Genomic DNA, 25,483 nt, shown 5'->3' with positions numbered 1-25,483 from the left:
TAAAATATATTTATTTCTTTACTTTACTGTCGTGTGTTCGCACCAATTAGAGCCAAAATACTTTTTTACTATATATTTTTTTCCTGCTATTTCTATATCATATAGTAAAATAATGATAAAATAAGATTTTCAGATGCAATACCGGGAAACATTGTTTCGGTCCAAAAACATAAGCAAGTACCTTTTAACTGGGACAATTAACACTCTTATATTTCATATGTATTCCATGTATATGAAAATCAAGGGTACTAACAAGGGTATATTTTTCCACGTCAGACATACATGGTAGAAATGTGTTCGATTCGGCCATTGGGTATAAACACCCTGTCTCATGGAAGGATGGCATTTTGATCTAACATAGCAGTGACTGCTAGACTCAGAGATGGTACTTATCATAACTTTGTGGACGTTTTTTTTTTTTAAATTCAGCCCTCGTATGTACTCAATTTGCATAGAGTCTATGTATTAGATATTTCTCAATATCAGATGAGGCAAGTTTCGGCAAAGTCCAGGGTCACTTGACCACCCTGTTGTCATGTCATCATAATTGGGTAAATTGTCACTGCTTGTTGGACTTGGATTTTTTTCAGAGGGAGAAAGACCATCAATAATGCCTAGTTCGATTCGTAAAAAGTTCAGCGCTCTGGTGGCAATGTCATGTTTGTTGTTACTAATTTTCTGCTTCTTAAGCAACGTTACGTCCTTCTGTTATACTGCATACATCACAGATACGGGCAGATATGTAAATATTCCAGAATAGTCAAGAATACGCCCTATTCGAAGTACCTCTATTGAAACAGAAGAACATGTGCTGTTTCAGAGTCATGTATACCAGGCCTTAAAGGTACTAGACACCATATGATACCATTGCAAGAAGAAAAAAATATTGTCAGAAAAATACATAAAATTGATATTGTTGTGTACAATGCATTGAATCTTATTTACACATGTGTCACATCTGTTATGACAGATGCATCTGACGCAGTTTGTGCGAATTTTCATTTCGAAATTTATTGGGGTTGTCTACCACGTAGAATCAAGTAAGTTTAAAAATAACATCTATACATATTTATCCGACCTCATCACGCGACTTGACATGCTAAATATACACACTTCCCTTAAGAACGGACATTGGACGGAAGGTGAAAACTGATGCGAAACAACGTAGAAACTGAACCCCGCAGATCAACATCGGTGATGAAATTGATTGATGGTAACGTTTGAAAGATGTTAATTCTGCTGAAAATAATGGCGAGTTGCTAAAACACTTTCTGATGGTTTAGTGTGCGAAACGATCACATGACGTGCAAGGTATTCGAAAAACAAAATATTCCGCACTTTTTAAAACTGGCAAACAATTATAAAGTTTCAAAACGGGGAAATCAGTCAGCCGAGACAGCGACATGATTGTTCCGTTTATTCTTTTTATAAAGTTCAATAAGTTTTTTGTCGTCGCATTGACATTGGCTTGATTTGAGGAGATACTGTATTTGTTAATTTTGGGACCATCTGGTGTCTAGACTCTTTATGACAAGAACTATTTTTCGCAGCAAATGCATAAGAAGTACATTTAAATGAGTGATGAAATTAAATGATTGTTTATATTCTCCAAGGGCATAGTAAAAGTAATTGCCAAAACCTATTTTAATATTCTAAATCAAAGATCTAATACTTTATAAATGTATTACATCTAATAGTGAGTATGAATAAAATAAACCACACAAACACGTACAGTTTATCATCTTTATAACTATTTTTATCCTTATGTTCACATATACATCTTTTTCCTGATTTTGTTCCAAGAATAATGGTTGCATTTATTTAAAAAAGCTATTTATATTACATAAAAGTCTACTGATAGTAGATAGAAAACAATGCTTGATATATTATAGGAATTGACAGGAAATACATTACTTTTTTATGGTGGCATATTACTGCCGTAAAATAACCTGTTATCGTTCGCGAATTGTTTCGTGTTAACCACTTAATTTTCGCAATAATTATCTAGCTATCTAGTTAATATTCGAGAAACCTTCTCGGTAAGATGAATGTCATAAGATTAAATAAAAAACAGGCATGGAAGTGCCCAGAACTGCCCAGAAGTGCCCAGAACTGCCACCTATAACCCTTTATAGCTAAACAACGAATTCCACTTAATAAGTAACATAATAACTGGTTAACTGGATAAGATTTGTGGTATCGTCGTAATCTAAGTTATTTATGCAATAATACACTTCACTGACAATCAGTTAGAACGTATGCACAAGTCAATTGTAACCACGGCCCCAAGGTCCGGGGGTATACCGGGGATAGCCGGGGAAATGGGCCGTGTTTTTACCTTTCAGGTGGCACCGCAGTGCCGGGTGAATGCGGTGGTTTTGGCTTCGCGCAAAATATAGCGGGGAATGGGCCTTACCTAGGCTCCCTGGGGGCGGGGGCATTTGGCGGGAATTTGACCATCAGTTCGTCCCCGCAGGACGGGGATTTTACCCGGGGTTGGCTTGACCGAAAGTCAAAGTCCCCGCTATTCCCCGGGCATGGGGGGGGCGTGGTTACAATTGACTGGTGCATTAGTAATACAACATACACGCTAAAACACTATTATTAGTTACATGCAATACTATTATTAAAACATTTACAAACTACTTCGACTGATATACCGGCTTACATCAGATGTTGTTGAGGTGTTCCGACGATGAGTATATACATGAGAGAAACTAACATTACATATCATACTTTGTAAAACTATGATGTTGGTGTTTTGTTATCTGTATGTATATGTATGTGTATCGTCAGATTGTCTGTTTGGACAAGTATCTATGAATGGGAATATTCAACAAAAACTATATTGAGAATTACATGGAATCATATTTCATTTCCAAATTGTCATTTTTGGTACCTTTCTATTATAAGAAGAGGGTGGCATTTACTCATTTATATGGTTTATACTACATATAAGATGTGGAATTAGATTTTGTATAATTTATAATAATCTCTTATAACTCATTTTGAGTGGCAATACTTTTTTTTTACGCAATAATTGTTGCAATGAATATAGATGGTATCCTTCTTAGTGGTCGAATCACGTTCTATGCATATGCGATAAGTGTATACGTGCTTGCTAGCTAGACCTTGACTAATTTGCCTCTAAACAGAGTATTCGGTATCTAATAATTATCCGAAATAACCTAGCGCTGAAATAACGTCTTATAAATCAAATAACTATACATTGCATGTGCATGTATGCTTGTAGCCCGTGTGCCTTTAGTTCGTATCTTTCTGTAAATTCCACCACACTTTTAAATTATCTGGAGAATCAGTAGGTTTTTATTTGACGTTGAGTGGTTTTAAATCGAACGGAAAGGCATACTGGCGGTAAAAACCTTATCTGTTTGCAGCATTGATAGATGACAACTCGGTATGGAAGCATCCGTCAACAGGTGTTGATCAAGATACTCCATTTGTCAATCTGTTCAAGGATGTTTTCTATGATAACTTGCACGAACCCTCTTGCATGTCCAAAGCTGCTGCTGATCTCAATATGTGCAGTATTATTGATAAGTAAAAGAACGAAACCACTTCTACTAGACGCGCAAGGAGGCACGTATAAGTGGATTAGGTGCACTTAATTAAAACTTTATATTAAGTACGTATGAACTTTGCATTTATTGATATAAGATGTAACGGGAAAATGCGCGAACGCTTGTCTCCGGCGCCTCTTTTACAGTTTTAGTTTTTTAACTGCATGATATGATTAAGCGAATCAAAGGAATGAGAAACATGATAGCTTTATCATTGAGTAATCATTCTTTTATGTAACAACAATTCAAGTGTCACTTTGGATAATTATGTCTCTGGTATAAAACCTTAGGCAAAATTTAATTCGTAATAAGTGCACACACAAACCAAATTTAAAGCATTTACGTAAGCAGAATCTTTAGCGAAACAAAAATGTTATTTTTAGTTGTTAGATGTTTTAATATGCATTTGATAAGTTCAATTATTTCATTTCAAAGTTTGCGATAATGATTTATTTTCCTCGGTGTAAAGGTGCAAGTAGTGCGAAAAAGTTTACTATCAAAGGAGAGGGTTAACTTCCTTCCATTAAAGCTCTGGTGGTCGAACTTAAACCTACTTTAAAATACTTGAACAGTTGCTTGACTTGCGTTAGTGCTTGTATTCCTTATTAAAGAACTCCTGGGAATATGCTCATACTATTGCCATTCATTATTATTATTAAACTGAAACTGATTATTCTTTTTGCACTTCTAACATAAATAACTAACATATAGGATCATTGCAATTGTGAAATTCAAACAGTGTCATGGAAAAAGATAAATATCAATCTAGTATCGATCAGGAATGGTTATAAAAACGTGTTTGGTCTGTGTCCCTATTATCGTGAGTTTCCAATTCTCCAAAATGTGAAAACAACGTCAATAGTTTAAGTACACATGGATTGCTGTTTATGGGTAATTTCCGCTGCATTTGTCACTTACTGTACGCTGTCAAACAATGTTAAGTTTAATAAAAAAATGTGTTTTTATCGTTCAAATATTGTATTTCTTTATTTCAGGTTATGCAAATAATGTATTTCTTCTATGGATGAATCACCTTTAAGCGACTCAGTCAGGTTTTTGCACCATTTTTTCCCGGTAATGAATCTGAAAACGCGTATGAGTATTATAACTATTCTACTTTTTGATACCGAAATTGCAAATGCCAAAGCTGTCAAGAAATCAAAGCGCTTAAATTGTTGAATGGCTTTCAGCCTGCAACGTTTTGAGAGTATTGCCATGTATTTGTAAAACATAAAAAATATAAAGATAGTATATGCTCGCTCATAATTTCCTTCGCAAAAGCTTTTAAAGTGATATGTTGATGTTAGATCATGTAGAATAAGTCACTTGAAATGTGGAATACGCCAAATAGTTACTTAAAAGGTATGGAGTAATTCTCAATATCATATAAAACCTTATGTGGAGCTTTGGTTTCATAAACAATGCACTGCCACGGATAAAGCATTTAGGAAATTTTAGTAAAATCTACTCCACAATTCAAACTTGACTAAGGCGTATTTAATTTACTTCTAGGGTATGCCAACCAAACCAAATGCATCCAACAAAATGCATTGGACATATTGATTATGTTTATGTTTAAGGCTTCCTTCTACAACGACAAATACGTCTGGGTCGAATCACCCGAATACCATTTATTCCCTGTATGTTTGATGTACATATATCTTAATAATGCCCTCAACCTATGTAACAATATGAACAGATTAATAATTAATATCAGTAGTTTTTAAATAATAAATATGTATATGCATCATGCTAAATGCTCAAGACTTTGGTCTGAATTACTGAGACAAACTGAGAAATATTCACACACTCTCCGTTTCATTCGGCATTACATGACTATGACACAAATTGTAGCAGGTCGATAGCCTGTCAACGCTTTACGCGATTTGATTTGAATAGTATAAGTGTATAATATGCATTTAGTACTGGTTAAAGATTATTAGTATGTTCTTACACGGGAGATTATAATACACCCATTTTACAAACACAAGTAGAAACTAACAATCTCAATATAAATGTCAAGTAAGAGCCAATTTAAGCAATTTAAAACATAGAAAATATACTTTTGAATGAACTTCAATCACCAAAAATAAACTTATTGTAGGATAAAATTAACTGTATTATAATTTCACTTAAAACATTATGGTTTGATATCTTACGCCTAATTGGCATTTAATTGCATCATAAAACGATCCATATTTTTTCCGGGTTTTAACGAGTTCTCAGAGTTTATTTCCGGGCAATAAACCTGTCCGAATGCGATGACCCGGATTCTATACTTAACTACAATGTACATGTAGATAGTATCGGTCATCGGCCGGAACAAAATCTAAACACAGGTATATAATAATACATGTATTTATTTATTCAGTACACTTTCATTTTGAAATTATTTGCAGATTCTGCTTTTTATATTGCGTTCTTTTACTCGCCGTTATTGAAATAATTGCTTTTTGCACAATTTTAATTGCGTTATTTTACGTAAAACACAGCTTATTTGAACTATATTAACCGCATAACATAGATTGAAAACTCATAACAGCGCTACTTTTAGCTAGCTAATTAATATGCAGAACGCACTCCGTAGCTATTAGAGCAGAGTGCTTACTAGGTATTTCCGATGTAAATGCTAATGCAAATAAGGTCGTTGACTAACGCAGATCTAACTGCCCTGGGGTTGATACGCCCGTGCACGCATTAATTAGCCAAAAGTTAAAAATGTTATGTCGATCTGCCGATGCGATTTTCCGAGATACGGTTGTAAAAGTCTGCAGGCCTAGCGGCCTACAGCCTAAAAACCGATACATTAGACACACATTACCTACAGGTACGGTTATAAAGCTGACGAAAAGTTTAACCTTGATTGAAAACATTGCTAGCATCACGTACTAATATTAATTAACCAATCATGTAGAGCTTTTAATTGCGTGCCGTTAGTAACGCATTTCAAAATTGTGGACTTCAAAAACAATAGTTGTGCGTTCATCAACATTTTAGTTTCGACACTCCTAGTGATTGTCACAATTGTATTTTACAAACCATGTAAGAGTCCCTTTAAAATCATTTTTTTTCGTCTACTTAAGAACGTCTCTGTGTGTGTGTTAACCTTGACACATGAGAAGTCTCGTTCTCAGTTTGAATTAATCTACTCAACTAATCTTCAAATTGAATATTTTGAATGGTGCTTGAAAGTGTGTGTTTTTTTTTCTTTATGACGTTTATGTTTTAGACCTACAGTTGGATTCAAAATATTGGAAAAATCTGTAAAATCCCAAGTAGCCAATTTAAAATGGATGTCATGATTGAGTGCACTAACAATATTACACTATAGATGCGTCCTTTCAAAGTGTGGAGGTATGGTGATTCTTTTTCGTTCAAAGTATGCACAGTGTGTTTACCACGTGATAAATTGCGTCATATATGCTACATTGGAAGGCAACATTTTGCTTAAAATGAAGACTTAAATCTTCATACTTTTACTTTTACTACATAATTTAAAAAAAGGGCAGTCTATGCCGCTTAGAGAGTACCGCCTTCGTTTTATTACCGAAGTTAGATATTGTGATTAGTTTCATCAAACACTTCGACAAACCTGTTTCCAAAATATTGTTTTGACAGTGCTCCATCCAACGTCCGTATTGTGAAAAGGTTTGTCGAAGTGTTTTAAGAAACTAAACTCTCAATCAAACTCTGGTAAGAGACCGAAGGCGGAGCTCCGTTGGCGGCGTTGACTGACTCATTTAAAATAATGAGGAAATAGTGAAGTTCTCTATGTTTAACGTCTTCTTTCGAAGCAAAATATTGCCTTCCGACGTAGCATTTATGACGCAATTTATCACGTGATATCCCACATTGATACAGGTTGAATGAAATATACAGGGACAATCTCCGCTTCAGTCGAAAATTCAAAAATATTTACACCTCATCTTCCATTCCTAAAATGAACAAATGAACTGCCTTTCGGCAATTGCGAATATTTTCCGATAAACGCAACAGTTTTTGTTGAATATAGGTCCACTTTTTGTGTTTTGTAAATACTAATCTCCTATAAGTTAAAATGATTTTATCATGGTTATAGATTCCCAAAATAAACAGAATTGGCAGATCGCCCTGGGTTAAAATCAATGATGTAAAATCAATTATGTTTGTGTACATGTAATTGTAAATAAATGATATGTGTTTGATAGCAGGGACATTACTGTAAATACTTTAACTGTATGTATTTGTCCACATATGCCGAGGCCTGGATATTTCTGTTTACAAAGTTAATAAAACTTCATTCAATGATACTTCTAAAACATGAATGGATCTTTTGTTGTTTATTCGATTACAATAGACGTTGAAAAAGTATAAGGCTCATGGCGATTTGGGTCGACCGGCTTATTGTGTTTATATTGATATAAATAATACAATTCATCACTAACCAATATTGCCAGCTATGCCTTCACTAAACTCAGATAAGCAAGATTGCTAGTTCTCAATACAGATTTGCCACACATGTATTTATAGGGTATGACAAGATGCTTTGTGGCAGAAGTCGCGTAAGAGTCATTGTATGTTATATTTCGTCACCTAAGTGCAATAACTCAATAACTGCATGTATAAGTAGAAGCAAATGATGAGTTTTTTTGCATTTAGTTAACGAATCAATAATGTTATATTACATATTAATTATCTTATTATTATTATTTACAATCCAATACAGTAAAACGCAATTGTGTTATAATTAAGTATTCTTACCTGTGTTATCAAATGTAAGCTATCACAAGGCAGCACGAACTCACAATAACTTGCAAAATAATTGTTAAAGAATTTGCGATGATGAAACATTGCGTTTGCAAAATTGCTACATTGATCACACAGTAGTAAACGGAAAAATACCACAGGGTAACAAATCGAATCCGCTAACAATTCCATAAGTCTAAATAAGTTATATTAGGTTATGATTATAGTTTGTATCGTCCACAATATATGTTTAATTATCAATATATCATTTGTTTTCAGTGTAATGGTTATTAAATAAACACTTCTGTTTTATTATATTCTGACTGTTCGATGATATTTTTAGATTTTCTTTTATCATAGTTTTCTTCTTATCTTGGTTTTTAAGCAATGCACATTTTATGAATGGTACATGGACAAATCTACGTTTACACTATATAAACAACATAATCAATGAAAATTATGTTGTCATTTTCATGTGAAAACTCGTTTTGCCGATCAAAAATTCTACACATTTTATGTGTTGGTTTCAATTTGCTCTTATGGATAAGCTTTGGGACAAGAGCGAGGTCGAGGTGGTTGTGTGTAAGCTTATTAATACTCACACTCGGGCATTGCCCATTCGGCGAGTGCTCCGTTAAGATTGTATTATAGGTTTTTGGAGCATAGTGCACAGACAGAATGTAACCCTGGTTAGAGCTACCCTGTTCTTTAACGTGCACCAGTTATTAGAACTGCCACACGGGACCCCCATTTAACGTCCCTACCGGAAGACGATTAGTATGTTTTAGTGATGCGACGGGGAATCGAACCCCTGCGACCCCTGGATTGATAGTCAATTGTATTACCACTAGACCATGGATCCGCCATTTGCGAGGTCGATGTGCTCTTAAACCGATATATACCCCCACCACCCAATTGTCACCGGCTGTTTCAATATGATAACCCCAAACCGCAATCGTAACCATGATGATTTTACTGTATTATAACAGACAAGGTCCCTGTGGTTTATCTCTTTTTCAAAAATGTTAAAAACTATAACTATGATTAAACAAATATTTCAAAACGTAAAGCTATTGCATCATTGTATATAAGGCGTATTGCATCACATCACACTGAAAATACCTGAGTGTGTGTGTGTCGTTGATTGATTTTACCTAAGGCATGGCTAATTGCAGTTCTCACGCAAATAGGCTGGCTTAATAGGATTACAAACACGTGTTAAGTATAAACAAATACGTTCGCTCGTATAAAGCGGATTTTTACAATAAAAAGCATTAAAAAAATTAAACAAATATTCACGACATCGACGCAGACAAACTATTTCAGGAATATTTATGCGTGATGTTATGTTATTAAAAGAAATCAAACTATTATCCGACAGTACATGTACGCACATACATTGGGATCCAGTCTTTGGGCACAAAACATATATAGGGCGATGTTACGGATTTGGCTAAATACCAAGTCTATTAGAGAAGCACTATCACAGATTTACCGTTTGTTTTGTCTTTGAATGAGCATTGTTTTGCGTAAATATCTGCAAACCAGTGATAAAAGACTGCTGACATAAGATCAGATCGCAGACTTTCATATTTCCGTTCGAAAATTAATGTTTTATGGCTATAAGCGTTACTTACGGTTTAAGAAAAGTACATAGACCATCATTTTTTAACTTTTTAATATAAAAATCCGCTATCCAATTTTTCGCATAAATTGGCTCGTTCCAAGGCAAAAAAAAGTTGTCAAAATGTTCAATCCGTAAGAGTGCAGCTTTAAGTGATCAAATCAAGTTAAAAATGTTTGTTATTCAATATACATCTAACATAAGCATTTTATAGGGCTAATAACATACACTGTGTATACACATATAATTCGGATAAAATGCAATGCATAACAATATTTTTTACAGATTTGTGAGAAAATTATAAATAGTTGAACTACGTCTACTAAGAGTGGTTGAATAGATAGTAATACATTAAAAAAAAATGCAAAACTAGTTATATATTTTGACGCTTATTAAATCAGTAATTTTATGTCTGGCCAGTATCCGTTGAGGTATGACCCTTGACTGGTATTTTCAGCTCGTGACACACGTAAAACTAACAGGTTACTAGTTGCAGTCCAAAAAATGTTACTCAACTGGGATGTGTACTGTATGATTATAAGTAACTAACATGCGACTTTTGGGGTCAGTTTTCAACATTGAAATATGACCGCCGACCGGGCTAGCTATGTACACGTGACTGTGGGTAAGGTGACATTTTGCAACAGAATACACTCCCAAACGGCGAGGCACATAGCCAAAGCGGTTATCTAATAACCGAGGTTAACCAAACAATCAATTTGATGCAAAAGCATTCTAGAGCTTTTAAAGTGTTACACACGATACGATTCAACATTTGCAGCTTTGATATTTAATAGATTGGTTACAAACATTTTAAAATGTGTATGGGTCGTGTAGGCACCGATAAAGGCTCGTGGTGTTGTTAACCGTTTTCATGAATAAAACCCACTAGCGGATCCAGGAGGGTCGCAACCGGCGCCCCCCCCCCCCAAGAAAAAAACCGTCCAAGTTGACTCTTTATTTCTATATAGAATAAAAAGAATAAAATACACCCGAAATGCACCATTTCGGACTAAATTGTAAAAATTACCCCTGACAACACTTTAAACCAAATAAATTTCGATTCTGAGGGTGGTGCGCAAGTCAAAAGGTCACGCCCCCTAAATTATACCTCCTCTGACGTTAAAACCCTGATCATCCCCTGACAACGAACAACAGTATCAACGATAAGACTTCGACATTAATATTTGACTTGTTTATATATAAAAAAACGATATTGGCCACAAAGTACTGGGTCAAGACTAAAATCATCTTGTCTAGTTGGCATGGATGGGGCGGTATAGACCGACGTTGATGTAAAAGTAGCTGCACCTACAACCCGAGTTATTGAAACTTTACAGGAGCGCTTTAGCACGAGTGTAAAATGTTTACTGGATGACGTGACTCTTGTTGCCAAGGACAACGTTCAATAACAAGCGTCCTGTATATTTGAATAGTTTTATCAGCATGCTTTTTACTGAATAGTTAAGCTCCATCTGTTACCGTTCATACATATGAGTTAATGAACAGACGAAATCAAAAGGAATGCACGACAGAGTGATTGTATATTGACACGTGCAATGTTCGTTTGCCAATTGCCGGGTAGTTAGCAAGAAAAGCATTTAATCTAACTTCAAACTAAAATGCTTTATGGGTCTGGATATGAACTATACTATCATTTAATAATCACTCAGATATATTGCAGAAACTACTGTGTGTTGTGTGCAAAGTACTAAATTAAATGATATAATAAGTATATGGTTGGGTAACAAGATGTCATCATACATATAGCTAAATGCACGTGTCAAAGTTGAAGTTCAGTACGAACTTTCTCTTTAAGCACGTACTCATTGCCTCTCTGATACTTGCCTCGTGCTATCGTCCATGCCATTCTAAACGTGTACTCCTTTCAATTAAGACGACTAACTTAATAATTAAAGTATTCGAACATTTAAAAAGGAAGCATATGACTGCTTTTGAAATTAAGGTTATCATTGATGGATTAAATATTAAGTTATAGACATAAAGTAACCGACATTTCTCAATGCGGATATTATTTCATTACTGTCCCAATAGCGACACGTAAGTATTGATTGCTACCATAAATACACCGATATCTATTTAACCCACATTTTCGGACTAGGGCATTTGGGCACTAGTTCGTAGTGGTGCACCATGTATCGACCACTTCAGCGGACTTCTTTTTTCACTTACGTCATGTATCACTACGCTCTGCAGTTTGATTGGATGTACGTTAACAAATTGATAAATCAAAGTAGTACCAGGACTGATAACAATGCAAAGCATGAAATGAAAATAGTTTTCCTAGCCAGGCCTTCTGAAACTGAAATTGACGGGAACCATGTTTTCGTTGGATTATACGAAAACAACAACAACAAAATGACAAACTTAGCACAATGCATTACATATTCAAGTACTATTTATTAAAATGAAAGTAATCGATTAAATGATATCACAGCTGTCAATCAAGTCTGCAAAAAAATACAATGTCAATAATTCTTCCGGATTGCGTGAACGTTATACAAGTTCAAGTTATTTATCACTACCGCTGACCATTGTGAATGATCTCCAACATCATACGGATTCACCTCAAATACCGTGAGAAGCATGGAAATCATGACACGAAAAAATACTAGTCTAGAAACATTACATGCAATATAAGTTCGTAGCAACCCGATTAATAACGGGTCAAATCAAAGTCATTGCATCTTTGCGAACGGAAGGAGATTAGAAATTTAAAATTTGCGCATAATTATTCATAAGGCTTCATTCTCAATGAAGTCAAATGTATGTATATGTGCATCGCACCAACATCATTATAATGATGGCATTTTTACTTCATGACCTCTAAACGCCAGCTTCACCACTTAACGGTTGTGCAAAGAAAATGAGCTGTCGACACTTCCGTGGTGGAACTGTGCCCTATGTTTACATGAACACACGTGAGTATGGTATATATTTTTTCTATCATTTTATTTAACGGACATATTTCGAAAATCGGAGAATGTGGTACCGTGTAAGAACACTTCTACTGCAGGCTGGCTACCATTTCGTTTCAATATTGTGCAAACTGTGGTGCCAGGAGCTTTTCTCCCGAATCGGACTAGTGCATATTTTAAGATCTGCTTGCATTTCAAGTACAATTCGTTGCTTACACACACCGTCAGAACATTCTGGCGCAAGCAATTATAACTGTTATATATAATAGTACTTATGCCGGATCACAACAAAACTAATAAGCACTTCTTAAAAAAGCTGCACTCTCACAGATTTACCGTTTTTCCAACTTTTTTTATTTTTTGTCTTTGATTTAGAAATAGACTGCTGATGAAAAATCAGATCGCAGATCTTCATATTTCCATTCCAAATTTAATGTTTTATGGCTTAAACCGTTACTAACGGCTTAAGAAAAATGCATAAAACATCAATTTTGGGAAATATGCATATATTTATAAAAGTGGTGGCGCTGTCGAGTAGTGGTGGCGCTGTCGAGTATGTTTTGCGCCCGAGGTAATATAAAAATGTAATGCTTTTGGAATGAATACAAAGGTTGCTAAATTTATCATTCATTGTATGGTGGTTAAGTCTACTACTTGCGGAAAAATACACTACGCGACCTAGGAAAACTATTCCGAAAACAATAGGGTAGGTGCCGTAAATTTTACCATAAAACTACCTCTTTCTTAACCTAAGTCATCGAAGCAACGTCTGATGTTTGGGGTAGGGGCTAAATATGGCGATGTTAATCCGGACAACCTCTTGGCTTGTGATTGCCTTCTGTATTAAGATTGACGATTTTGGACGCGCACTTGACAAATGGCTAACTAAGACGTACAGCTCCAATGTGAACTATTTTCACAAATTAAGATACGTTTTACAAGTCAAAATATTTTTAAGAAGTGCTTATTTGTTGTTGTTTTTTTATATTCCGACGTAAGTACTGTACATAACAGTTATATTTGCTTGCACCAGAATGTCCTTACGGCGTGTGTAAGCAGCAAAGTTTACTTGAAATGAGCAGAATACATGTATACACAAGTCCGATTCGGGAGAACAGCTTCTGGCACCACAGTTCGCACAATATTGAAACGAAATCGTAGCCAACCTGCAGTAAGTGTTTTTACACGGTACCACACCCGCCGAGTTTCGAAAAACGTCCGTTAAATGAAATTATCAAATGAAATATATAAATCCTATTCACCTGTGTAGAAGTAAACACAAGGCGACAACTCATTTTTTAACACCGATTAGTGGTGGAGTTTGCGTTTAGTGGCCATGTTTTTGTATTGTATTGTTGGTTTTATATACTTTAGACTTGTTTAGTTTATGTCAGGTATAGAAGGTTGCTCTCAAAAGAGTAAACGTAGAACCCGGATTAGTTACATATAAGAAATCAAATTTCATTGTTTTTCAAATCATGAAATTATGAGGCAATGGCTGGGTTTATATCAAAAGATATAAATGATGTTAGTTTAAAAGAAAATGTAATGAATATTCTATGTGAGATCAAGTATTATAAGTAAATTCATGCACTACATGAAACGTAATTTATAGTTATATAATGAACATAGCACATACTCCCAAATAGATCAAAGACCAGCGGCTTGGGTGGAGTGGGCGGGAAAATTGCATGTTCATACATTGTAATTATGTATGCAAGAACCGTTTTTATATGTCATAGATACAGTACAAGTTTTTTCTTCAAAAGAGTCTTCTCAGACGTAAGAAGCCGTTTCGCTAGGACGAACACCATTTTTTCCGAGGCGAAGCAAGTGTTTTGCATATATAAGAGAGCAAATACATGAATAAATAAATAAAGAAATACAGATTTATAAATAGATAAATACACATGTAGAAATATTTTTTCGAAGGATATACATTTGATTATTATCATGGCCTTTTTAAATACAATGTATCGGCTAGTGAGATTGCTCGAACTTCTCGTGCACAGTACCCTTACAACCGTAAGAAGACACTTGTTCAATAGCTCTACTGGGGGGTAGAGTCGTATTATTAAAGTAAAAGAAGCAATCCCTACACCCGAGGACTGCAGTATGGCTTAACCAGCTGAGAGACCATCAAGGCTTGAGTTAAAAGTTGCTGCAATTCCTGTCACATCGAAATATATGTAGTTTTGAAACAGTATTCTGGTAAGATAAAAGTAATTACTGTTGTGAAACTGTAGCTCTTTTTAATGGCCCAGTGCCGGGTGTAAAGTAGCTGGATGATGTAAAATACTGACACACGCGATACACGTTTCCAGGGTTTTAAACAAATACTGAGCACTCCAAATGTCACCAAAGGTAGCAATTAACTTTGAGTCCCGGTAAAAATTTTAGGTTCTGGTATCAATTGTCAACGTCTTCTTTCGGTATGACACGTTGGGAGATCATGAACCTGCGACCTTTCGCAACTGAAGAGGTACTGAGCTATCGGGGCGGTTACAAAAGACAATACAAGAATGGCCAAGCCTGTGTTTTATTGATCTATCCGGTAAATACTATTAAGAACAGAAAAAATAAATATTGACTTTACCAACCTATTTCTTTACTACAGCTACTGGCATGTTGTATGCAGTCTGACGTAGCGGTCCTTTACCAAGATTGTTCAAGTTATGAACATGGCTTCGAACCTTGCCAGGTTTTTCTACTTTTCACTCAAACTGCAAGGCCAAGACATTTGATCATTGGTATGTGCATGCAGCCTCGTGTAGTGGCTCGTGTAGAGGATATTTACTTATATTGTTCAAATCCTGTCCCTGTGGGTTCTTGGTTATTTAATACTGTAAACTCTTTGCAAATCTTCTTCACTCAAACAGCAAGGTGTTTGGTATGTTGCCTCATGTAGTGGTCCTTTCCCAACACTGTACAAATTATGTCCCTTGGGTCAAACTGGCCCAACTCCTGTGCTTCTCTGATTTGTCTATAACATTATTTATTTTATAGTATAATCTTTGAAAACTCAAGACCCTTGATATTTGGTATGTCACCTCCTCTGATAGTTTGTAACTACCTAGAAACCAATGACTTCCTTAGCAACGTATGACTTCTTTAGCAACAACTTTCTTCTTTATCAATCAGCAACCTTCTTAACAACCAATGGCTTTCTTAGCAATCAATAACTTCCTTATCAAGCACTGACTCATATTAAGCAACCAATGATTTTTTTTAGAAATCAATGACTTCCTCCGCAACCATGTTCTTCCTTCGCAACCAATTACCTTCTTAGCAACCTATGTCTTCTTTAGTAAACACTTACCTCTTAACAACTAATGACATCCTTGGCAACCATTGACTTAATAAGTCACCTATTACTTCTTTAACAACCAATGATTGCCTAAGCAACCACTTACCTTCTCAGCTACTACTTACATCAATAGTAACCAATGATTTACTTCTTAGCAACCAATGATCTCCATAGCAAACATTGGCGTACTTAGCGACCACTTGCTTCTTAAGCAACCAATACCTTTCTTAGCAATAAATGACTTTCGTAGCAACCACTTACTTCCCTGGCGACAAGTTACATCCATAGCAACCAATGACTACCTGAGCAACTATTTCTTTCCCAGGAACTAATGACTTCTTTAGCCACAAATGACAAACTAAGCAACGACATGCATTACCGGATTACCACTGACCATTGACTTCCTAAGCAATACCTTACTTCCTTAGCAATCCAAAGACTTGCTACCGTAACTTCCTTACAAAATCCCTTCATCCATAGCAACCAATGCTTTAGTTTAGAAACTGCATGGTTAATGTCAACCTTTTAACAAACTGTCATAATTAGGGGATACAAAAATGTAATTGGTAAGTGCGAATAATTAAAGTTGTTTGTTTATGTATTTAATTAAAGAGACATTTATTGCTCAAGCTCTTTGGTATTGTATAAAACATGAACATTTTATTGATTAGATAACAATCCCGAATGGGAACAGAAAGAATAACTTTAAATGTTAGTTCCACTGCTCTGGTCGACCCGGTATAAAATCTTACAATGTACAAATGTATGCAATTGTGGTTTTATATGTGTTTTTTGTGATCCATAAATGAAATAAATTTGACACAAATAATTATTCTTTTGTTTCCCTTTATTTTTCAATAATTAGTTTGCTGTTTTCACGACAAAAATATTTAACAAGACCGTTCAATTGTGGATGTAAACATCGTACAATCAAACTCAAACGTGTTGGGATTGTAGATATTTTTTGTAATTCGAATGAGTCGACCTTTCGTCATCTCGACTTTTTTCACTAGGTCCCGAAAAAGTCGACATAACGAGGTTCGAATGTACATGACATTCAGTCCGATTTTAGGGGTAAAATCTAGCACTGACTAGATTCAACGATTCTTGGCTAATGGTCCTAGATTGGTGCAATAATTTTAGATAAAGGGAAAGCCTTTGATAGTGTAGATAAAGAAATATTACTGCACAACGGTTAGAACTATGTGCTATGTCATTTGTATTTGATAACATTACAGTTATTTTAGTCATACCCTCAAAAAATGATATAGTGAACAATGTTTAAAAATAGGATAGGACGAATCAGACGCAATATTGATATATTATTGTGTCCCACAGGGTTCCATACTTGGTCCAGTATTAGTTTTGTTATATATAAACAATTTACCACATGCAGCTTACTCATTGAATGTTGATTTATATGCTAATGACTATACGCTCCATGAGAGTGGGCTCGACATACCATAGTGTTGTAGAAAGTAATCTGCAAATGAAAATAAATGACGTTATTTATGTGTGTCAAAGCAATAATATGGCAATACACCTATTAACACAAGGACATCAAGCAGGCGTGTTGAAACAAAATAGAAATTAAAGAATGCATAAACGTTTATGATAAACGTCAGAAATTAATATAACAGTAAAACAAATGCAGAAGTACACAAACGCTTGGGTTTATAGTGTTTATATTTATAGTATGATTACATACACGCTAATAAAAGTCACTGTTAAGTATGAATGCAAAAAAAACCGAATAATAAGTTATTGCTTCTCAACCTAATTCCATTCTACCTCAGCTGCTGTTTTGTTATTTATGCCGCAGTACGCTATAGGTATGGTGGCATATAACTGCCATAAGATAACCTGTTAACGTTCGCGAATTGTTTCGTGTTAACCACTTTATTTTAGCGGTAATTATGCAGCTAACTATATATATAGTTAATATTCGACGGTTACTTTTTGGTAAGATAAATATCATAAGACTAAAACAGGCTTAAAAGTGCCCAGAACTGCCACCTATTACCGTTTTAGCTGCACAACGCTTACAGGTCAACTAGTAAAATATAGATAAGTGGTAACACGAATCTTATTACGTTAACCAGTTAGTATGTTACATAGTATGTATAAGCCACAAACCATAACTAGTTAACTTGTAAGTGTTGTACAGTTAAAAAAAGGTAATAGGTGCCAGTTCTGCGCACTTTCAAGCATGTTTTTAGTCTTATCATGATATTTATCTTATCAAAAAGGTAACACGAATATTAACTAGATAGCTAGATAATTATCGCGAAAATAAAGATAAGTTAACAAGTTATCTTACGGCAGTTATATGTCATCATACTAATCTACCCCAGAATTATGTACAACGTTAATGTAACATCCATGCAACGACGCTGTCAGGCTGTGATCATCAGTCAGGGTAGTCATACGCGGTATTAACACAATGACCTACTAGTATCATTGACATAATCATTTTGCGACATTGTTTGTTAACGCACCATCAAATTATTGCTCATATTGTGTTTAATTTGTATTTGTTATGAAATAAAATAAATTGAATAACATGACATGTCACTTAACTACATTAATTGAATAATTCATCACGATCGGGCTAATACTGACGAAGATACGACACTATTTCATACACGTACTCTTAAATGATTTATTAAGTGTTAAGTTTAAACTTTTAAACGTCTACAGCGTTTGATTAATAATCAAATCTAACATCCACTTCAACAAAATGTATTACAGTTAAAGGTTTTTAAACTAATTTATTACGTTAAAGATTCTGTCAGATGCACAAGTTAGAATGCGTGGAATAGCATATACCAAGCGACATTAGCCTCTCTGGCACGTCGCAATCATTTAAACAAGGATGTGAGCAATTCATTTTGCATCATTGATTGTTACAATACTAGTGTTGATTGAAGTGGTGTAGATCAGAAATATTGTATATTTCTTTGAAACCAATTTATCGGTTTCTTTTCAATATAAGATCTGTCTTTCGGTTGAATTATACGTGTCATTTCAAGTGTTTTATTTTCTATCTTTTTATTGGCATACATAATATAGTATGTATTACTCATTCAATATATTCCGACTGGAGGCTATTTAGGAAACCCATGCGTTGTCAAGTCCATCCGTCTCGTTTTAGTCCGGTTAAAACACTATGTTTTGCTATATAAGCCTTACTGATTATAGTTTGTGTCCGGTCCATATCATTGTCATATATATTATTTTGCGTTCCGACACTTGGTCGTGCGGGGGTATTAATCACAGTCTGTGAAAGATCTAGTATATTTTGGTATGCATGTTTTATAAAGTTACGTTTGCATTGTAGGACACATTATTATTATTATTATTATTATTATTATTATTATTATTATTATTATTATTATTATTTATTATTAGAAGTATTATTAGTATTATTAGTATTATTATAAGTAGTAGTAGTAATATTTAGTAGCAGTAGCAGTAGCTGTAGCAGCAGCAGCAGCAGCAGCAGCAGTAGCAGGTATTAGTAAGAAGTCCCCAAGTACGTGCACGTGCATGGAGACATGTCCGCAACACGTTTAATGTTTACCGTATTCAGGGAGGAGAATAAACTGCACCTAGTCTGTGCTTCATTACCAGGGAGCGGAATCTACTGCACCTTTACCAGGAAAAACAAAATGGCGGCAAGATATGATGAAATATGTTTAATCTAAATATCTGTTTTAACAATAGGTATGAGTAAGAATTTAAGCTATCAACCTGAAAACCAATTTCTAGTATAAGCCTTTTCGTAGATTTAAAATAAATGCCGTTGTTTTTCTGAACACTTAGTTATGAGAGTCGAATCGATGGAAACTTCGGCATAAACAAATAGGATAAGGTGCAGGACAATCAGATAAATCTTACTTCATCATATCTCGTCGCCTTTTTGTTGGTTTGGATAAGGTGCAGCCCATTCCCCTCCTTGGTAATGTAGCACAGAGCAGAAGCAAGGAGCAGTCTAATGCTTACACTTCAACACCACAGTGTATATGAACCTCCTGTATCAGTCAGCGAAGCCCACCATAACAAACATACTGTAGCGCCCCACATTAATAAGAAATACAATATAAAAAGACGCGAATCCAGAATTTGACGTTGGAGGGCCGTCACTTAGGGGCGTAACCTTTGGACTTACGCCCCTCCCCTCGATTTCAGCGCCCACCCCACCCCCCGACCGACACTCCCTGGCACATGCACACACTGGATCCGCTAGTTTTAAGTCAGTAATATGCATAACATGTAATCTTAATTATTTCAACAGAAGAAATATATATAAGTAAGTATAACACTAACCAACAATTACAGCACATAAAATGTACACATTTGAAAAAAAATCCACGTCGATACTAATAGCTTAAACGTGCCTTGCTGTCAAAATTGGCCACGCCCCTTGAAACAGAAATCAATTGTAGAGTGAAAGGGTATTATCTTTTCAAATTAAAAACGAAAGCCCGTATAGATACGGCTGCCAAAATAATACATTCAAGCTTATTGTAGTTAATAATAAACAATAAAAATACAGCTCATAAAATTTACAAATTTTCTAAGAAACTTTCTTGCAGATAGCTAAAACATGCCATGATGTAAAAAATGACCACGCCCATGGAACAAAAATTCAATTGTAGAGGGAAAGGGTGTAATCTGTTCTGATCAACAACGGGAAGCCACTGTAAATACGACTGCTAAACAAATACAAGATGATTATAATGTCAATATGTGCATGCGATGACAACGAGCGTCCAAGCACTTGCAAGTACTTTGAGTGATGACGCGAGGATCAGACGCCACTACCAGAGACATACACCGAGTTATACGCCACTACCAGAGACATACACGGAGTTATACGCCACTACCAGAGACATACACGGAGTTATACGCCACTACCAGAGACATACACGGAGTTATACACAGTGTAGATCTAACCGGTTTAAGCGATTTAGGGCCTTAATATTACTAGTTGGAAAACCTATAATCATATTGTATATTCACTGACACATAAATCGGACTAAAAATACATAAACAAGACATGCATGTTTGGTGAATCCAAACACCCAACCATTGTAAGGCCTTAAATATTAAACTCATCAATCCTCTAAAAACATAACTTCAAATGAAATATAAATGTATATCAAGACCTATACTATTAGGCAATTATTTTGCGTATGTATTAAATAAACATTTATGTCATTCAATTAATTTAATTATTTGCGGGACAAATCAAGGGAAATAATAAGTGATGAAATATAACTTCAAAACGGATAGGAGTCGTCGAACTTGCTCCAAGGTATGTGTGCATTCGGAACTTCTCGGCCATTTCCATAAAAAACTTAACATTTAACTACATTTAACTACGCTGCAAGGTGGTCGCGTTGTAATTTCAATTTAGCAGTTAAACTATTTATGCAATAAAACACTTACCTGACAATTATTTGAAACTAAGATATACACAATACACGTTAAAACGCTACAATTAACTTAAACTTTTATTTATTTTTACGAACTGATGAGGTTGTTTTCGATGGATAATGGCCGAGGAGTCCCGAATGGGTTTGAGTGCTAAAAAGTGCATTTTCCTAAGCAAACGGTAGATCTATAATGAAAACGATACGAAATTCAAACACTAAAGCTCTCAAGCCAAAAGCTAAAGGAGCTATACTTGACCACCGTTAAAGTTTTAAATACAAACGTATCGTATGTGTACTATTTAGGACTTCCGGTACAAAGGATCGAGGATAATTGTTTCAATGTAAGATCGTAATATATGTCATCGAGTGAGTACCAAAAGCTATATTACACGAGTGCCGTTGCCATGCGGTGCATATATATATATATATATATATATATATATATATATATATATATATATATATATATATATATATATATATATATATATATATTGCAATCTTACACAGAAATGATCGAACAAATATATGTTTTTAAAGGATATAAAATGACAGCTTATTGTAGTTTTTTTAGAATAGCGCGCCAAATTGTATGCTAGCGTAACGTCATTTCGGAAATTAGATCGTTGCAAAAGTGTCCCAGCCCTTTGGAACTGAGTGTGGGCTAAAATTTCAAGATTTTTTTTTAAACAATATCAAATTGTCATTTTCACTGGTTGGCACAATGAAATATCAATGATATTTTACTCTCTATAAGCCAGCGGAAAGCATGTAAAAGATCAGATTTTTTTGTCTATGCCAAGGGTTCAAACTATTTCCGGGAAAATGGTTGGGGGCCAACGGGACAAGTGATCATGTCGCACAGCAGTCGTAGGTCACTCTAGGGACGCTAGCGCGCCCGTCTATCGACTATATAACGATGTCCGTTCTGCTGCCACTGATCTTGCGATTTTTCAGTGGAAAAGTTCTGTCACGTCATTTTATTTAACTTTTTGCAAGTTTTGTATCCAGGATGCCCCCGAGAAGAAAACCAACAAGAACAGTGGCCGATGTGCTCAGCTGAAATAACATCCTCTCTCTGACAACGACGCGGACATTTTAAATTTCAAAGCGTTCATTCGCCCGAGCTATATACCCCGCATACTAATAATATTCTTGAAAAGATCTTGCAACTGTTTCTCGACTATCTAGTGACAGTCGTAGGATAGTGGTTTGGCGGTCGAAAAAAGTGAAGAAAAAAATCTACTGGAACCAACGACTGTATATTTACCAACACGATAGTCGCAAGACCTAGATACCACAAAAGGTGCTTGTCCAATTTTGCTTCACGACGGCACGTCGATGTCATTATGCTCCAAATTTCGTAGAACTGTCTTGCGACGACCCCCGATGACCCACGACTTACCCAATTTTTCTGCCATGATATTGGGGGCGTTGTGACCAACCCTTAACACCCCCTCAAACCCAATTACAAACAAACATTGAGTGTACACGACGGCTTTAAATAGTTTTGTAATGAATAAGAGGTGCTGGTAAATGGATGCTGTTTACAGTGAATTGAAAACAACAACAACAACCCCTGCCCTCTATACGCCGAATTTCGAGCCAGTTTGGGTGGTATTTCGAATGCTCTTTGAAGTCACATCCCAGTGAAGTTTCACCTTAATTGGCCAGGCGGTTAAGGAGGAGATGTCGTTTGAAACTGGTCACATTTATCAAATAATAAAATAAAAACTATTTATAATAAAATATTGATTATAATTCAAAACTAATATTTATTATTGAACATTCAATAATTGTGCATATATTGTCGTAGTAAACGCATCCAAAGAAAGGAATTCAATGCAGCCTATAACTTATATTGCCGTCTCAACCTTAGGTTTATTACATGCCTTTTATACATAAAGAATATGGATTAAATTACATGTTTCGACAAGTGACATGAATAAATACGTGTACATTTATCTGTATTTAGACGATGTACTAGTACTGTATAAGTCTTAATAAACTGTCTCATCAGTCCTTTTCTGTTCTTTAATCAAATTCAATCTGTCCCGAACCTGAAGTGCATAATAAACATTAAACTGCATATTATACTATATACTGGAGATATATATGCTCAAACTTTCGGTTGCATTCGATCGTCATTTTTATAATTGATATATCATATTTGCACAAGTGCTTGTTATATAAAGATATCATAACGTAATCGATATAAATTTTTGTTTGCACTTAATTTACTAATATATATTTACCTTGAACCTCACCATAAAAAGTAGGGATGCAAACGAATATTCGAATATTCGATCGAACGTTTGATATTCGAATGTCAAAATCGGTATTCGAATATTCGATGTTTTTTTGTTTGATAACAAATAAACCTTTTGCCTACAACTGTGTTGTTGTATTTATTCACTTGTCTTTTTACAACGACTGATCCCTTATGCCAGGGGCGTGAACGCTATGACACTATACACGTGTCACATGTTAATAAGGGACATATCGTCGGCGACTATATAAACAGTACCCGTAAATTTACGAAAAATGGCTATTAGACAAGTGACATCAAACAATTATTTTCGGTAAATTTTAATGACCATGCCAATAAAAGATATACGGAAACAGCAACCAATTAAGCTGTGCAATATAGCTCAAATCGCCGTAATAATATGAATGACATGTGCTAGTTATGTGCTCTAAACTATCTTCCATGTTTCAATATGTCGCTCGTGCGATGAAATGTAACTGTATAGTATAGCGTTTTAGGATAATGTTGTACAATAAATGAGTCAAAATTCAGGGTCATTTTCGTTTTATTACTGAACTAATCCCCGATTAGGTTTGGATTTACATAGATATATTAAGTAGAGATCAATCCCAGAACGAGCCTCTCGTCCTACGGAAAGACCCTCCGTTGGTGATCACGACATTCGACCGGGAATTTACGATCATGTTTTTTTTTGCAAATATGAATGCTGTGGAATTGAAATTAATTTGGCTTTTTATTTGTTCAAAATATTTTGCTTTTTGTTGGATTTATCAGGGTCCGTCGCGTGTACCGGCTATGGCAAAAGCCCCGGCTATAAATGTAGAGAATAATAATAGTAGTTAACTACATTTCTTAAATATTAATTTTGTTAATCGAATATTCGAATATTCGATCGAAAGAATAACCGAATATTCGAATATCAATTTTCCCATTCGTTTGCATCCCTAATAAAAAGCCAACTTATTTTAATAGTTTATTACAAATGCATGAAGGCCCATTTTAGTTTGCCTTGCGTAAGAAATGACAAGTAAAGCCAAGACAGAAATAACATTTACGAAAATCAAGCAAAGTTGTGTAGTTCTATGCAATATTTATTGTTCCGGATTCCATTTCAAAATAAAGCGTTTTTTTCCTGACAACAGTCCAGATTTTAGTGGTATTCCGGATTCCAAGTGGATAAAAGAGGGGCACGAGGCGGTGACACGCTCATAAATGTGGGAAAAAGGTCAAAGTGTATTCTATTATGGCTTTCATAGAACTTAAATGTAAAGCAACATAGTAAAATAGATTTCATTTGGGTTTTTTATATAAACTTAAGCAGTTATGAGTGATGGCCAATTTAAAACAGTTCTGTGTTTATATTGTAACACAAACTCCAACAATATTCCAGCTAGCGCCTTTAAGTTCGTCGATTTAGTGAGTATCAGCCACCATTCAATTTCATTCATTTATCAAGAGACAAAACTATTGCTGTATTTAAGCCAGAGTAATAGAACTTTCGACACAAATCATAAATGTTTTCTGCATTATGATATATAAAGTTGTGTATGGGTATATTTCTTGCTTTCCAAGTTCTGGCTTAATCAAACATCATTGT

At 35.1% G+C, this 25,483-nt stretch overlaps 1 protein-coding gene across 2 annotated transcripts in view; it reads right to left on the bottom strand.

Annotated features, from left to right (window-relative positions):
• Positions 1-8,365, bottom strand: part of LOC128228531 (uncharacterized) — a 61,840-nt gene extending 53,475 nt beyond the window's left edge. For both annotated transcript variants that reach the window (XM_052939895.1, XM_052939898.1), the window contains exon 1: positions 8,322-8,365. The gene's annotated coding sequence lies outside the window, so the exon portion shown is untranslated. The remainder of the gene's footprint in view (positions 1-8,321) is intronic.
• Between the last annotated feature and the right edge of the window lie 17,118 nt (positions 8,366-25,483).

Source organism: Mya arenaria, chromosome 3, assembly GCF_026914265.1.
Source record: "Mya arenaria isolate MELC-2E11 chromosome 3, ASM2691426v1".
NCBI lineage: Eukaryota > Metazoa > Mollusca > Bivalvia > Myida > Myidae > Mya > Mya arenaria.
Note: the sequence above shows the minus strand (reverse complement) of the source record. Positions and strands in the feature narration are given on the sequence as shown.